Source organism: Bos indicus x Bos taurus, chromosome 6, assembly GCF_003369695.1.
Source record: "Bos indicus x Bos taurus breed Angus x Brahman F1 hybrid chromosome 6, Bos_hybrid_MaternalHap_v2.0, whole genome shotgun sequence".
Taxonomy (NCBI): Eukaryota; Metazoa; Chordata; class Mammalia; order Artiodactyla; family Bovidae; genus Bos; species Bos indicus x Bos taurus.
This window is the reverse complement of record NC_040081.1, coordinates 90,230,011-90,245,529: the sequence shown is the minus strand read 5'-3', so window position 1 is coordinate 90,245,529 and position 15,519 is coordinate 90,230,011. Positions and strand designations below refer to the sequence as shown.

At 43.1% G+C, this 15,519-nt stretch overlaps 1 non-coding gene across 1 annotated transcript; it reads right to left on the bottom strand.

Annotated features, from left to right (window-relative positions):
• Positions 1-5,982: 5,982 nt before the first annotated feature.
• Positions 5,983-6,146, bottom strand: LOC113894829. The gene has a single exon (XR_003511673.1). It is a non-coding gene; the product is annotated as a U1 spliceosomal RNA (small nuclear RNA).
• Positions 6,147-15,519: the final 9,373 nt, after the last annotated feature.

Sequence of the window (15,519 nt, the reverse complement as noted above, 5' to 3'; positions counted from 1 at the left end):
TTCTAATCCACTCTTTGTGGTCATATCCGATAAATCCAGGCTGTTTTCTCAATGTAACCTTTCAAATAAATAAAAATAACTTAAACAGTCCTGCATTCCTCCAAGCAAAACTTGTCCAGTCCTCCAACTATTCTCTGTGTGACATGGTTTGATTTTTCCCCCCACAACCTGGGAGTCTTTGCCAAATATCCTCTAGTTTTTATATTGTCCCCACCCTCAATGGTGGTTTTCAGAACCGCACATGATACCACAGATGTGATGTGGAAGAGGACAAAAGTGGGATGATTGCTTCTGACATTCCAGATCCTACACCTGTTAATATGATCCAGGGCTGTCTCTCTGGGTAACCACAAAGTCCTTTCCACGCATTGCTAAAAACATGGCAGATGTCTTCTGTGCTTGAACCCTTGGACAGAAAGACGGGGCCTCACTTACATTTACTCCTGTTATCACTTATGTGATTAGACCCAGATCAGCATTCTCACACACAGATATTTCTAATCTAGTTATTTAAACGTATTCTCTAGTCTTTAAATGCAATACTCTAGTCTTTAAATGTATTCAAGTTCACTACTCAATGTTATGCTGTTAGGCAGCCTGGATAGAAGGAGAGTTTTGGGGGAGAATGGATACATGTATATGTATGGCTGAGTCCCTTCACTGTCCACCTGAAACCATCATAACATGGTTAGTTTTGTTTTGGTATACAAAAAAAAAAAAAAAAACCAGTAAAAAATAAAAAGTTTAAAGTTTGAAAAACATTTTAAAAATAAGTATCTTTTTAAAAAGCAATAAATAAATTCAAGTTCAGTAGTTTACTATATGATCTTAACTCTGTTTGTTCACCTATCCATCCAAAAATTTTAAGTATCTCCTCAGTTTTAGGGGAAACAGATGAGAACAGGACACTCTGGGCTTCTGTCCTCTTCTGATTCTCACTGCTTTGAAGCAGTATTTGCCATCGCTGGGAGGGTGCTATTAAATATAATGAAATATATTTGATGGTATAGCAGATACCCTAAGGGCTTTAAATTACAGTTTCATGAGCACTGAGAATGAACAGAGGAAGGACTTAGTAAAGCAAATATTTACTTGGCTAATAAAGGATATGTTACATGCATCTTGACAGCTGGGTCCTGTACGAAAATGCTTATCCAGAACTACCCAGCCCCGGCTCCACTTCAGAATCATCTGGGGACTTTAAATACACCAAAGTCCCATTCCAAGCCTACTGAATTGATCATCTTTGGTTGCGGAAGGAACCAGAGCATCACCATTTTTTAGTTGCCTGGAGTGGTCCTAACATGTAGTGGGGGTTTGAGACCCACAGCTCTAAATGGATTTTCGGAAGCACAGAGGTCCCTCTGCTCCCAGAGATTGGTTCCAGGACCCCCCACAGATACTAAGACCTGGGGGTGCTCAAGTTCCTTACATAAAATGGCCTAGTATTTGCATATGACCTATACACATCCTTCCTCCCTGAATACTTTAAATCATTTCTAGATTACTTATAATACATGGTGGGTACTCAGTTGCTCAGTCCTGTCTGACCCTTTGGGCCCACATGCACGTAGCCCATCAGGCTCCTCTGTCCATGGGATTCTCCAGCCAAGAATACTGGAGTGGGTTGCCATTTCCTTCTCCAGGGGATCTTCCCCCACCCAGGGATCCAACTCCAATCTCCTGCATTGGCAGGTGGATTCTTTACTACTGAGCCACCAGGGAAGCCCACTTATAATACCTAACACAATGTTAAGTACTATGTAAATAGTTTTTACATTGTATTTTTTAGGAAATAAGGATAAGAATAAAGAAGGCTGCCTGTGTTCAGTACAGACACAACCATCATTGGCCTAACTACATAGTACAGGTCAAAAAAACAACCTAACATTTTCTTTCAACACTTAGATTGCTTTTGTTTAATGACCTCAAAGAGAACTACAGAGAATAAAACAATATTTAAAATACAAGTACATAGAGAAAATATAAAGAAACTATAAATTCATTCCCTGTCTTCCACACACACACATACACTGTTAACACTCACCAAAACCCTGGTTTTTCTCTCCTGATAAACCCAGATAACCATGTCGACGGTGCCAAGGACCACTGCCCTATGGTGCCCACAGTGCCCACACGGATGTCTGGCACTGAGATTTCAGGCTAAGCTGAACTTCTGACAGAACATCAGAAGGATCATCTCAGTGGGAGGAACTGGGTCCTGATTATAGATAATAAATGCTTCAGAAGAGGCTCAGTAACAGCCAGGACCTGTTACATAATAGAAAACTGTTCCCTTTGGAAGTGCCACGCTCGCTGAAAATCAGACCCCTCAACACTTGCACCTGTTGGAAAGCTGCCACAAACTTCTCAAATTTCCAAACCAAGAAAACCCACTGTAACAATTCTATCCAAGGCAAACCATTCAATATCACGGTAATCCAAGCCTATGCCCTGACTGGTAATGCTGAAAAACTAAGGTTGAATGGTTCTATGAAGACCTCCAAGACCTTCTAGAACTAACACCCAAAAAAGATGTCCTTTTCATTATAGGGGGCTGGAATGCAAAAGTAGGAAGTCAAGAAACACCTGGAGTAACAGGCAAATTTGGCCTTGGAGTACAGAATGAAGCAGGACAAAGGCTAATAGAGTTTTGCCAAGAGAATGCACTGGTCACAGCAAACACCCTCTTCCAACAAAAGAGAAGACTCTACACATGGACATCACCAGATGGTCAATACCCAAATCAGATTGATTATATTCTTTGAAACCAAAGATGGAGAAGCCCTATACAGTCAGCAAAAACAAGACTGGGAGCTGACTGCAGCTCAGATCATGAACTCCTTATTACCAAATTCAGACTTAAATTGAAGAAAGTAGGGAAAACCACTAGACCATCCAGGTATGACCTAAATCAAATCCTTTATGATTATACAGTGGAAGTGAGAAATAGATTTAAAGGACTAGATCTGATAGAGTGCCTGATGAACTATGGACTGAGGTTCGTGACATTGTACAGGAGATAGGGATCAAGACCATCCCCAAGAAAAAGAAATGCAAAAAAGCAAAATGGCTGTCTGAGGAGGGTTTACAAATAGCTGTGAAAAGAAGAGAAGCAGAAAGCAAAGGAGAAACTGAAAGATATACCTGTTTGAATGCTGTTTCAAAGCATAGCAAGGAGAGATAAGAAAGCCTTCCTCAGTGATCAGTGCAAAGAAATAGAGGAAAACAACAGAATGGGAAGACTAGAGATCTCTTCAAGAAAATGAGAGCTATCAAGGGAACATTTCATGCAAAGATGGGCTCAATAAAGGACTAAAATGGAATGGACCTAACCAAAGCAGAAGATATTAAGAAGAGGTGGCAAGAATACACAGAAGAACTGTACAAAAAAGATCTTCACGACCCAGATAATCACGATGGTGTGATCACTCACCTAGAGCCAGACATCCTGGAAAGCGAAGTCAAGTGGGCCTTAGGAAGCATCACTAAAAACAAAGCTAGTGGAGGTGATGAATTCCAGTTGAGCTATTTCAAATCCTAAAAGATAGTGCTATGAAAAGGCTGCATTCAATATGCCAGCAAATTTGGAAAACTCAGCAGTGGCCACAGGACTGGAAAAGGTCAGTTTTCATTCCAATCCCAAAGAAGGGTAATGCCAAAGAATGCTCAAACTACCGCACAAATGCACTCATCTCACACGCTAGTAAAGTAATGCTCAAAATTCTCCAGGCCAGGCTTCAACAATATGTGAACTGTGAACTTCCAGATATTCAAGCTGGTTTTAGAAAAGGCAAAGGAACCAGAGATCAAATTGCCAACATCCTCTGGATCATCGAAAAAGCAAAAGAGTTCCAGAAAAACATCTGGTTCTGCTTCATTGACTATGCCAAAACCTTTGACTGTGTGGATCACAATAAACTGGAAAATTCTGAAAGAGATGGGAATAGCTGACCACCTGACCTGCCTCTTGAGAAATCTGTATGCAGGTCAGGAAGCAACAGTTAGAACTGGACATGGAACAACAGATTGATGCCAAATAAGAAAAGGTCCCTCTAGTCAAAGCTATGGTTTTCCAGTAGTCATGTATGGATGTGAGACTTGGACTATAAAGAAAGCTGAGCACCCAAGGATTGATGCTTTTGAACTGTGTTGGAGAAGACTTGAGAGTCCCTTGGACTGCAAGGAGATCCAACCAGTCCATCCTAAAGGAAATCAGTCCTGAATATGCACTGGAAGGACTGATGTTGAAGCTGAAACTCCAATACTTTAGCCACCTGATGCGAAGAGCTGACTCATTTGAAAAGATCCTGATGCTGGGAAAGACTGAAGGCAGAAGGAGAAGGGAACGACAAGGGATGATGGTTGGATGGCATTACCGACTCAATGGGCATGAGTTTGAGTAAACTCCGGGAGTTGGTGTTGGACAGGGAAACCTGGTGTGCTGCAGTCCACGAGGTGGCAAAGAGTCGGACACGAGTGATCGACTGAACAATTTTACCTCGTCATCGAGCTCTCAGTGGTTCACCTCATACCCGTCTCCAAACACCTTAAGTAGAAAGTGTGCCTGACACCGCTTCAGATTCTGAACACTCCTAATATACCGTCATTCTCTTCATGCAAGTTCTAGTCTGTCATTTACAAAAGAAAGACTTCTCCGTACTACAAAAGCCAAGCAATAATATTTTGGATCTCAGAGTATCTGCGAAAATCACAAATATACGTACAATGTAAACAAGGACAGGAGACGGAGACACTCAGCAAATTTACATGCTCCACACTCCTGAGAATGACGAAAAAATCAGGTTTTATGAAGGTGGAAGGCTGAATGACAACCCACCAAAACTGCGCACATTCCAGTCTCTGGAACCTGCAAATATGTTCAGTTCAGTTCAGTCGCTCAGTCGTGTCTGACTCTTTGCGACCCCATGAACTGCAGCACGCCAGGCCTCCCTGTCCATCATCAACTCCCGGAGTCCACCCAAACCCATGTCCATTGAATCGGTGATGCCATCCAACCATCTCATCCTCTGTCGTCCCCTTCTCCTCCTGCCCTCAATCTTTCCCAGCATCAGGGTCTTTTCAAATGAGTCAGCTCTTCGCATCAGGTGGCCAAAGTATTGGAGTTTCGGCTTCAACATCAGTCCTTCCAATGAACACCCAGGACTCCTTTAGGATGGACTGGTTGGATCTTTTTGCAGTCCAAGGGACTCTCAAGAGTCTTCTGCAACACCACAGCGAATATGTTACTTCATACAAAAAAAGAAATTTTGGCAGATGTGATTAAGGATTTGAGCCGGAGAGCAGTACAGCAAACTACCAAGACGGCCTATTAATAGGAAAGACCAGAGAAGATAGAAGTCAGCGGACACAAGATGCTAACACTGCTGGCTTCAAAATCAAAGAAAGGCCGACAGCAAGTAATTCACAGAGGTAGCAGAGAAAGAAGAGGAAAGTGCAAATTCTTCCCAGGAAAAGAAAGGGAGCTCCTGCATTTCGACGTTCGACCTGTAAAAACTGACTTTTCTGAACACTTTGAAAGCCGCGGTTAACGTACTGCATTCTCAGAAAGTAGTGCTTTGAAAATCAGAAACCAAAAACCTCGCGGCCGCTTTGGGGTCTGACACCCGCCTCTGCGCACACCCACAAGAGGGCGGAGCTAATGACGGAAAACCAGCCGCGCGCTTTACGCGCTGAAGTACTTTGGAAAAAGCGATTCATGGGAAAAAAGGCTGACTCTGGAAAAGATCGAAAACCAAAAAAAAAAAAAAGGAAACGACAAAAAAAGAAGATCGGGAGAGTATCAGGAACTCAACGACCGTGAACTCAAGCAAGTTCTAGAAAACAGTTAACGACATGCAGAATATCAATTTAGTACCTAAATGATAAATAACATAAACTGCCACACGTTAGAAAAAAAAGTAAAGACTGTACTGAGTAGCAAAAAAGCCCAAACTTCTATTTTTTTAGACAAAGAAAAACCAGCGTAAAGCGCGAACGCAGTCCCCCACTACCACAAATTATGCAGTCGAGTTTCCCACATTTGGGGAAATCGCAGGGGTCAACACATCCGAAGTGCAATGGATGAGCCTCACTCTGGGGAAACCACCTTCATGATCATGGTATCTCCCCTGCCAGGTAAGTATGAATTGCTAACAAAGCTTGGTACCACACCATCAGATCCAAATCACTCTATATGTAGGACGACTTTTCTCATGCAGTCTGTACTACTCCCCTTCTGAAGTATAAAGAGTTTCCAAGAGATAATTACCACCAGCAGCATTTGACATCTGGAAATTGTCTAAACTCTTAGGAAATATATATGTTGCTTAAACACGACCAGCAGTCACTGCTCGTATCTACATATTCCACACCCCTTTCGTGACCTCATTTAACGCGCGTCCCGTTCCTAGCATTGTTAGTGGCGCAGTTCCAATAAAACTTATAAAGGTAAAGACGCTGCACAAACTTAGACAATATAAGTTAGCTTCTATCTTGAAAGCCTTGGGACAAGTAACGTCGATGTTGACATTTGGCGCGGTTCAACAAGCCGCTGTCCAGGTAACTAAAACAGCAAGTCAGGAAAGATGAAACTTGACAAAACACACACACACACACACACACACACAAAACCCTACGTTTGACAGTCCAGTCCTTGGGTCGATAAAAGTAGGTTGTCAGTTTAAAGGTTCAAGCCCAAGGACAAAACATGCTTTCTTTCAAATAAGCAGCAAATGATCGCCCTTAACCTGAAAGGTCAGTTGCATAAACACTCACTTTGACTCTGGCAAAGTAGACGGACAACCTCACACAAGCGCCCCCCTCCCTCATATCTGTGCAGTCTCCGGAGTCTGCACAGCCGTAGGGATCACACTCCGCCAGTGGAAACCAGCTTCGTGATCAGTGTCTTCCTTCCCAAACAAGAATAAACTGTGTTTCCTTGTATTCTTAAACCCTCTCGTGCTCAACGCTACAAACACAGGGTCATCTGTTCCCTTTTTCACAGACCTTTGAAATCCAAAACAAGACTGCAGGAGAATCCGTCTTGCGAGAAAGAAACATCCGAGCCCTCCTAGACTCATATTAGACTTCCAAAAGAGCAAATCCTGTCTCAGGCAGCAGTTAGTAATTCACATTTCCACATTCACGAAATAAATACTATCAGTGTCCCCAGTCCTCTCCCTCTCTCTGTTAGGAAACAGAGGTCTTGGCCTTCCCCAATCAATAGAAATTGACTAGCGGCCCATGCTGCAAAGACAGGGAGAATAAACAACAGATCCCCTTGAATGCTGGTTCCCCAGAGTGGGGGAGAAGCTTATTCCTTATACGGGGTGAGGGGAGGGGTATATGGGTGGAGGCAAAGGAGTGATTTAGGTGTTTTGCCCACTCCTTCAGGTGGTGCTGTGTCCAAGGTGAATGCTCAATACTCTGCTTTTGCTCCTAACATTCTGTTTTTGCTCCAGGTTCCCTCGAAAGAGGAAGTTGGATTTTTTTTTATCTCTCTGCATCTTCAGATCAGATCAGTCGCTCAGTCGTGTCCGACTCTTTGCAACCCCGTGAATCGCAGCACGCCAGGCCTCCCTGTCCGTCACCAACTCCCGGAGTTCACTCAGACTCATGTCCATCGAGTCAGTGATGCCATCCAGCCATCTCATCCTCTGTCGTCCCCTTCTCCTCCTGCCCCCAATCCCTCCCAGCATCAGAGTCTTTTCCAATGAGTCAATTCTTCACATGAGGTGGCCAAAGTCCTGGAGTTTCAGCTTCAGCATCATTCCTTCCAAAGAAATCCCAGGGCTGATCTCCTTCAGAATGGACTGGTTGGATCTCCTTGCGGTCCATAGGACTCTCAGGAGTCTTCTCCAACACCACAGTTCAAAAGCATCAATTCTTCGGTGCTCAGCCTTCTTCACAGTCCAACTCTCACATCCATACACAACCACTGGAAAAACCATAGCCTTGACTAGACGAACCTTTGTTGGCAAAGTAATGTCTCTGCTTTTGAATATGCTATCTAGGTTGGTCATAACTTTCCTTCCAAGGAGTAAGCGTCTTTTAATTTCATGGCTGCAGTCACCATCTGCAGTGACTTTGGAGCCCAGAAAAATAAAGTCTGACACTGTTTCCACTGTTTCCCCATCTATTTCCCATTAAGTGATGGGACTGGATGCCATGATCTTTGTTTTCTGAATTCAACAGCTTTAAGCCAACTTTTTCACTCTCCACTTTCACTTTCATAAAGAGGCTTTTGAGTTCCTCTTCACTTTCTGCCATAAGGGTGGTGTCATCTGCATATCTAGCACACAGTTATTTTTAGTCCCATAGAGTTTCTTTGTATTTTTGTTGTTCCAGGAGAGGTGTGTGTCCAGGTGCAAGCATTGAAACCAAGTGTCCCAGGTCCCAGCCTGACTCACTTCACTGTGAATTAGAATTGGAGTTTCCAAGTTTACCTAGTCTTGAATTGTCTTTCCTGGGATTGCACTGAAGGAGGAAACAGAACAAGCTCTATCTTGAAAGCAGGACTCTGTCTTGGGCCGGACTGTGGACTTTGAGCTATATGCCCAGTATCTATGGAAATGATATACCAACTGGAAAACCAGGCCCCTGGAAGGAAGAGCCCCAGGGCCCTCCATCGCCTAAAAGAATACCCTAATTATCTGTATAACCTAATAGAATCATACATTCTGTTATGCTTATTGGGGTATGACCACAGGCCTATGGATAATTGTTCACTGTTAACTACCTAGGCTTAAGGCATGTGATCACAGATTAATTTTGATTGTATCTTTCTTTTTCCTTTGTTCAGACTAGTTTCAGGGAACCTTATACACTTAGGGTATATAAGGTTTTCACAAAAACTGGTCAGGGTCCTTGGCTAAGAGGAGACTCTGCCTTGGCCCTGCCAGTGTAATAAACTGCACTCCACTATCTGCATTGTCCTTCTGAGTGACTTTGTTTCCTGGAACACGTGGCGACAACAACACCAGTGCTCTTCTGGTATTCTCCCTTTGGCCAAAATAAATTAGCCAGAGTTTTATATCTTTAAAACAGGAAGAAATAATGATGTTTTAAAAATCTTAATAAAAATGAACCAGAATAACTGAGAACACAGAGGTATCTGAGGTGGGTAGAGACACAAATACTACTAGAGTAAGAAAGGAGATAGCTCTGTTGTTGAACGGAAAAGCCAATTCTGACTCCACATTGGAACTGTTCTTTGACTTGCATTTCCTCATGTTTATTATTATAATCATACATAACGGCCTGCCTCAGAGAATCCTGCCCTCTCAGCCTGACCCTGTCCACCTGCTGGATGTCAAGAAGGAAGAAATTAACACATCCCCTTGCCTGAGGCTTGCCATTGTAGGACATATTAGAAAGGATTAATGACCTTTTTACTTTGTTTCCTCACCTCCCCCATCTCTGTTCAGTAGAAGAACCTGGCACTCAGAGGACCACCCCCCACCCCCAGAAGATGGTCATTTTGAAACATTCGGTTGGTATCTTCTCAGTGGGAAGCTTTCCGAGCTTTCCCAATAAAGTCATATTCCTTGCCTCAACACTTCCTCACTCAGATTCATTGGCCTGTCCTGCTGGGAGCAGAGCCAGCTTGGACTTGGTAATAATGTGAGCTGCAACTATCCCTGAAATCTGACCTTTTGACAGTCTACTAGTTTGATTTTTTACAGACTATCTCCTCCAAAGTATTATGTAATATAGACATACATATGATACATACATACACCCACATAAACTTATATATAGATAAAATCTCTATATAGTTTGTTTTGTGACATAAAAGTTAAGATACTTGGAACTCTGGTTTGGGAACCACTCATGTAAGGGGAAAAAGTGGTGCTAGATTGGGCTTCCCAGGTGGTGCTAGTGGTAAAGACCTCTCTTGCCCATACAGGTAGACTTAAGAGATGTGGGTTCAATCCCACATCTTGGGAAGATCCCCTAGAGGAGGGCGTGGCAACCCACTCCGGTATTCTTGCCAGGAGAATCCAATGGACAGAGGAGCCTGGCAGGCTATGGTGATTGCACAGAGCTGGAAACGACTGAGCGACTAACACACTATACTAAAACAGTAGTCTAGTGTATGTGCGCGTGTATGCTAAGTTGCTTCAGTTGTGTTCAACTCTGTGCAACACTATGTACTGTAGTCCGCCAGGCTTCTCTGTCTGTGGATTCTCCAGGCAAGAATACCAAATCCCTTCTCTAGGGGTTGCCAATGCATTCTCAAGGGGATCTTCCCAACCCAGGGATCAAACCTGTGTCTCCTGCATTACAGGCAGATTCTTTACCAACTGAGCCACCAGATTACTGTTACTATCAAACAAATTTTAAATGTAAAATGCCATTTTCATATTTGCGACTAATAGTGCTTTCTTAAATAAGAGAGCTGTTCAAAAACCCATAGTCTTTCAAGACTAGTCTCAATATTTTACAAAAAAATTCAGGGGCTTCCCTGGTGGTCCAGTGGTTAAGAATCCACCTGCCAATGCAGGAGACAGAGGTTCAATCCCTGTTCAGAGAACTAAGATCCCACATGCCATGGAACAACTAAGCCCATGCACCACAAGTACTAAGCTTGTACACCATTACTCCCGAAGCACCCTAGAGGTGGTGCTCTGAAACAAAAGAAGCCACCACAATTCGAAGCCCGGGCATCACAATGAAAAGCCCCTGCTCACCGCAACTAGAGAAAGCCCACATGTAGCAATGAAGAGCCAGTGCAACCAAAAATAAATAATTTAAATTAAAAATTTTTAAAGAAATTCATTGATTTTGGCCTAGTAATCAAAACATTTGTCTAAGACAGTCTGCCTCAGGGCAAGAAGGTCCTCCACTCTCTGGTAGCTCAAGCGGGTTAATTAAAGCATTAGCGTTATAATCCTCACAGAAGCCCTGAAGATCTGAATATCCTTTGAGGAGAGTCATATCTGATTAGAAAAACATAAGGAAATATACATGTGTGTTAAATACTAACATAAGTTAGCATAGAGAAAGCTTCTTTATTCATTTTACAAAGGTTGAAAACCTCGTGCCAAAACCAAAGTAGATATAAAAAATCTCATAGATAAATCTCATCTATGAACAAAAATTTAAAGCTCTTAACTAAACCTATAAAATCTTTATGCACTGAAGCTAGTAGGGTATTGAAAGACGTATGCAATAACTAAATAGGATTCACACCAGGAACATAGGCCTGAAGTACACGTAAGTATACTGTACATATATGCAGGATACAGATTCACTCTCTAGAAATCTCTGTTGGAGGAACTCCCCTTGCAGGTTGTGGATGTGTACATTTTCTGGTACATTTCTATGTTCCTACCCAGGGTAACGTTGGAGCAAAGGCCAGCACAAGAGATGTGATGTAACTTGCTGCTGCTGCTTAGCCACTTCAGTTGTGTCTGACTCTGTGCAACCCTATGGACTGCAGCCTGCCAAGCTCCTCTGTCCATGGGATTCTCTAGGCAAGAGTACATGCCCTTCTCCAGGGGATCTTCCCGACCCATGGATCGAACCTGGGTCTTCCGCAGTGCAGGCAGATTCTTTACCGCTGAACTGCCAGGGAAGCCCTGTGATATGACTTAGGTTCACTCAATTAGAATTTGACATCTGCCTTGTATTTTTCTCTGACAACAGTGGTAGTTTTAACTTGGAAAAAAATAAAACTGACACACAAAGCATTTCAAATGTTACTCGTCTGCAGGATTCGGTTCTGTTTCTTTAATGGGTTCTCTGTTGGTTAGGAATTCATTGTCGGTTCGTGTACGGTACACCTGGGCCTCACCCAGCTTCTGACGTGCACGGTCCCCTCCAGCCTCCGTATAATTATGTGAAATTAGGGATGTGTGGTTGGCTGCAAAGCCAGGGGTAAGCAGTTCTCTTAAAAGCAAATCCTGAAAACAGACTGTCACTCCCCATCTGACATCATGTTTTGTAAGGCCTCCTGTCTAGAGAGCGCACAAAGCCACGGGCGTTTTGTGGGGCTAAGAGAAGGCCTGGTTGGTGCTACTCTCGGTGGAGCTTCCTGTCTATCTCACAAAGCTCCAGCGGCAGCAGGTGAGTCTTGAGGACTCTGGAGGGAAACATCTACCCTCAGATTTATTGATTTATGGATCTGAGGCTTAGTGAACCTTTTGGTGTCAGCTAGAGGGGGAACGCCTTCTGGTGGATGTGGGAACAGGAGCTGGTCACTGGAGTAGAGCAGAGTGTTTGTATCCTGGGGGTGGGCAACAGACCCACTAGGGAAGGAAACCATTTTAAGATTTTTATATTTTTAAATTCCATACTTTTAAACTTATTTTTCAGTGATTTCTATAATGTACATAATAAATATGCAGTAGAACATGCTTAAGGATGGATACATAATTAAATGATATCTATATCTATACATTTATATATACATAATGCATGCTCAAAATTTTTTACTGATGAAATGTATGATAAAAACCAACAAGAAACAAGACCATGGTGGTTGAAGTCTGTGAGGCAAGCGGGCCTGATTTGCCTGCAAGGTTTCCAGTTCCTTCTCCCTAAAGTTCTCCCCCCACAGTTTTGCTGAAGGGAAAAGGCAGAAATGGAATCAGCCAAGTTTGTGGCTGCGAAAGATTTCTCCATGCATTTCTTTGTTATTCAAAATTGAAATGGTAAGACTAGGTCATTATATGTTTTCCCCTTTGCCAAACATCTAGAGGAGTGTATAGTTTAGTAGAAGTGCTGAAGGAACCAAAACTACCCCAATCCTACAAGACGTTTTAAAAATTAGGATCTACTGGATAAAAGGGACATTTTACTTAGACTGTTCACTTTCCTAAAGTCATTCCAGCCATGCTTTAAAAAAAAAGTTAACAGAGCAGGTAATTTAAACATATATTGATTATTTTGTAGCTTGTGTGTGTGTGCCTAGTCACTCAGTTGTGCCCAACTCTTGGGACCCCACAGACTGTAGCCTGCCAGGCTCCTCTGTCCATGGGATTCTCCAGGCAAGGATAATGGAGTGGGTTGCCATTTCCTGCTCCAGGGGATCTTCCCGACCCAGGAATCAAACCCCGGTCTCCTGCATTGCAGGCAGTCTCTTTACCAACTGAGCTATGAGGGAAGCCCCTTGTAGCTTGTTGGGAAGGTCAAACAGATAGCATTGTAATGAGAGCTTAGTAAGGATTAGTTTTATTATGATTGGTTTTTTAATTATTATTAAAAAATTTTTATAGCTATGACAGAGCTCCCCACTTGGCCTTTCTTGAGGTGGTTCTCTAGATTTCTGGAAGCTATTTGGGACCCTGAGAAATGTATTCTCTGTGACCCTTTCTCCGGGCAGTTCTGGATTCACTTCTCATTGTCCCTGACCAAACATGAATGCTTAATTCTCCTCTGACATGGAGCATTCTTAATAAGCAGATTGGGCGAGGTTGCTTTTCCTTCATAAGGGCCCAGTGTAACTGGCAGACCTGACAAGCCTTCAGTAAAAAGATACTAACTTTCATCTCTTTATCCCTATCACCTTTCACAGTAAATGTTTATTGGATTGAAACAAATATTAGGAGAGGCAATAACTTAAGTCAAAGGAATGATTATTTAAAGGTGGAATATCAAGACGATGTCATAGGGAGGGACAGAGAGCTCATCTCTGTGGGTTAATTTTTCTCAGAGAATCAGCTTAATCGGCCTCCATAAAGTCAGTCCAGCTGTCTTTCATTAGTACAGAAGGCTGAGTGGTGGGTGGGGAATGGCCTACTCTGGGGGGTGCTGTAATGAGATCTGGGATGTGTTAGAGGAAGACCCTAGATTCATGGGAAGATAAAAGTAGACAGTATCATTGTGCATGACAGGCAGGTGGCTCCTAGTTGCAGAGGTATCCCAGCACCTGGAACTGTACCACAGCAGAACCAAGGGGCTTGAAGAGCAAGTCTTGGGAGCAGTACAGTGGGCCTGTGTCTTAGCTTGGGCTCCTAAGCTGAATATCATACCTAACAAAATACCATAGACTGGGCAGACTGAGAATCAGGTATTTGTCTCTCACAGTTCTGGAGGCTAGGCATGGTCAGGGCTATCACGGTCAGGTTCTGGTGAGGGCTTTCTTCTTAGCTTGCAGGCAGCCACCTTCTTACTGTATCTTCACATGATAGAGACACAAAGAAAGAGAAGCATGCAATCTCTCTGATCTCTTCTTAAGGGCACTAATCTTACCAAGGGCTTCCCTGGTGGCTAGGCAGTAAAGAACCTGCCTGCAGAGACCTGGGTTTGATCCCTGGATCACGAAGATCCCCTGGAGAAGGAAATCACTACCCTCTCCAGTATTCTTGCCTGGGAAATCCCGTGGACAGAGGAGCCTGGCAGGGTACAGTCCATGGGGTTGTAAAGAGTTGGACATGACTGAATGAATAACACTCATCTTATCATGAGGATCCCAGCTTTATAACTTCATCTAAACTTACTTATCTCCCAAATGCTAACCTGTAACTATTATCCCAAAACACAATGTTTGTCAGCTCTGTGGCTTCCAGGCAGACTTCCATGAATACAATAAGCACTTGCAAATGCAAGTGGCAGGCAGTTTGGCCATTGGTATTGTGATTTTCCAAAATGGTGGACGACTCCTGGGAAAATTCCAAAGTTCAATTTTGCCTGGATCTATCTGAGAACCACAGCTTTAGGCTGTTTTGAGAAAGGGATTGTGTAAATGGTAAAATATTTATGCATGCCCATTACCCTGTCCAACTCCAAAGAGCCAAGCAAGAAACAGGCATGGGGATCAGAAAAAATCAGCTGGAATCAGACATTCAAACCCTGCTGTACCACCTCCTTTGGTGTGACCTTGGAGAACTTATTAACCTTTCTAACCTTGACTTCCTCATGTACAAAATGTGCATATAAAATACCCTCCTGATGCAGTCACTGAAAGGATCAAATGAAATTATATGTGAAAAGCACACGACAGGGGACCTGGAGTATAGAAAGTTCTCAAAGGATTTTTGGGGTGGGACTTCCCTGGTGGCTCAGTGGATAAAAATCTGCCTGCCAATGCAGAGGACATGAGTTCGATCCCTGGTCCGGGAAGATTCCACATGTCGTGGAGCAACCAAGCATGCACACCACAACTACTGAAGCCCACGTGCCCAGAGCCTACACTCCAGGAACAAGAGAAGCCACAACAAGGAGAAGTCCTCCCACTGCATCTAGAGAGTAACCCCCTTGCAGAAACTAGAGAAAGCCACACATAGCTAAAAGACCCAGTGCAACCAAAAATAAATAAATAAAAAGGATTTTGGGGTGACATGTAGGCAGGAAATAGGGAAGGGAAAAAAATCCATTTTCCTTTACTCATTTTAAGATCTCTAGTTGGAACCCTCGAAGACTGACAGACAGATAAACAAGAGAAAAATAAGCAGAAGTTTGTTAACATGTGCATTGCACATGTGCACAAGGGAGCACCCAGCGATGAAAACCTTAAAGGTGTTGTTAGAATTTGGGCTCATAGTCTATCTTGTGCTAACACAAAGGAAAGTG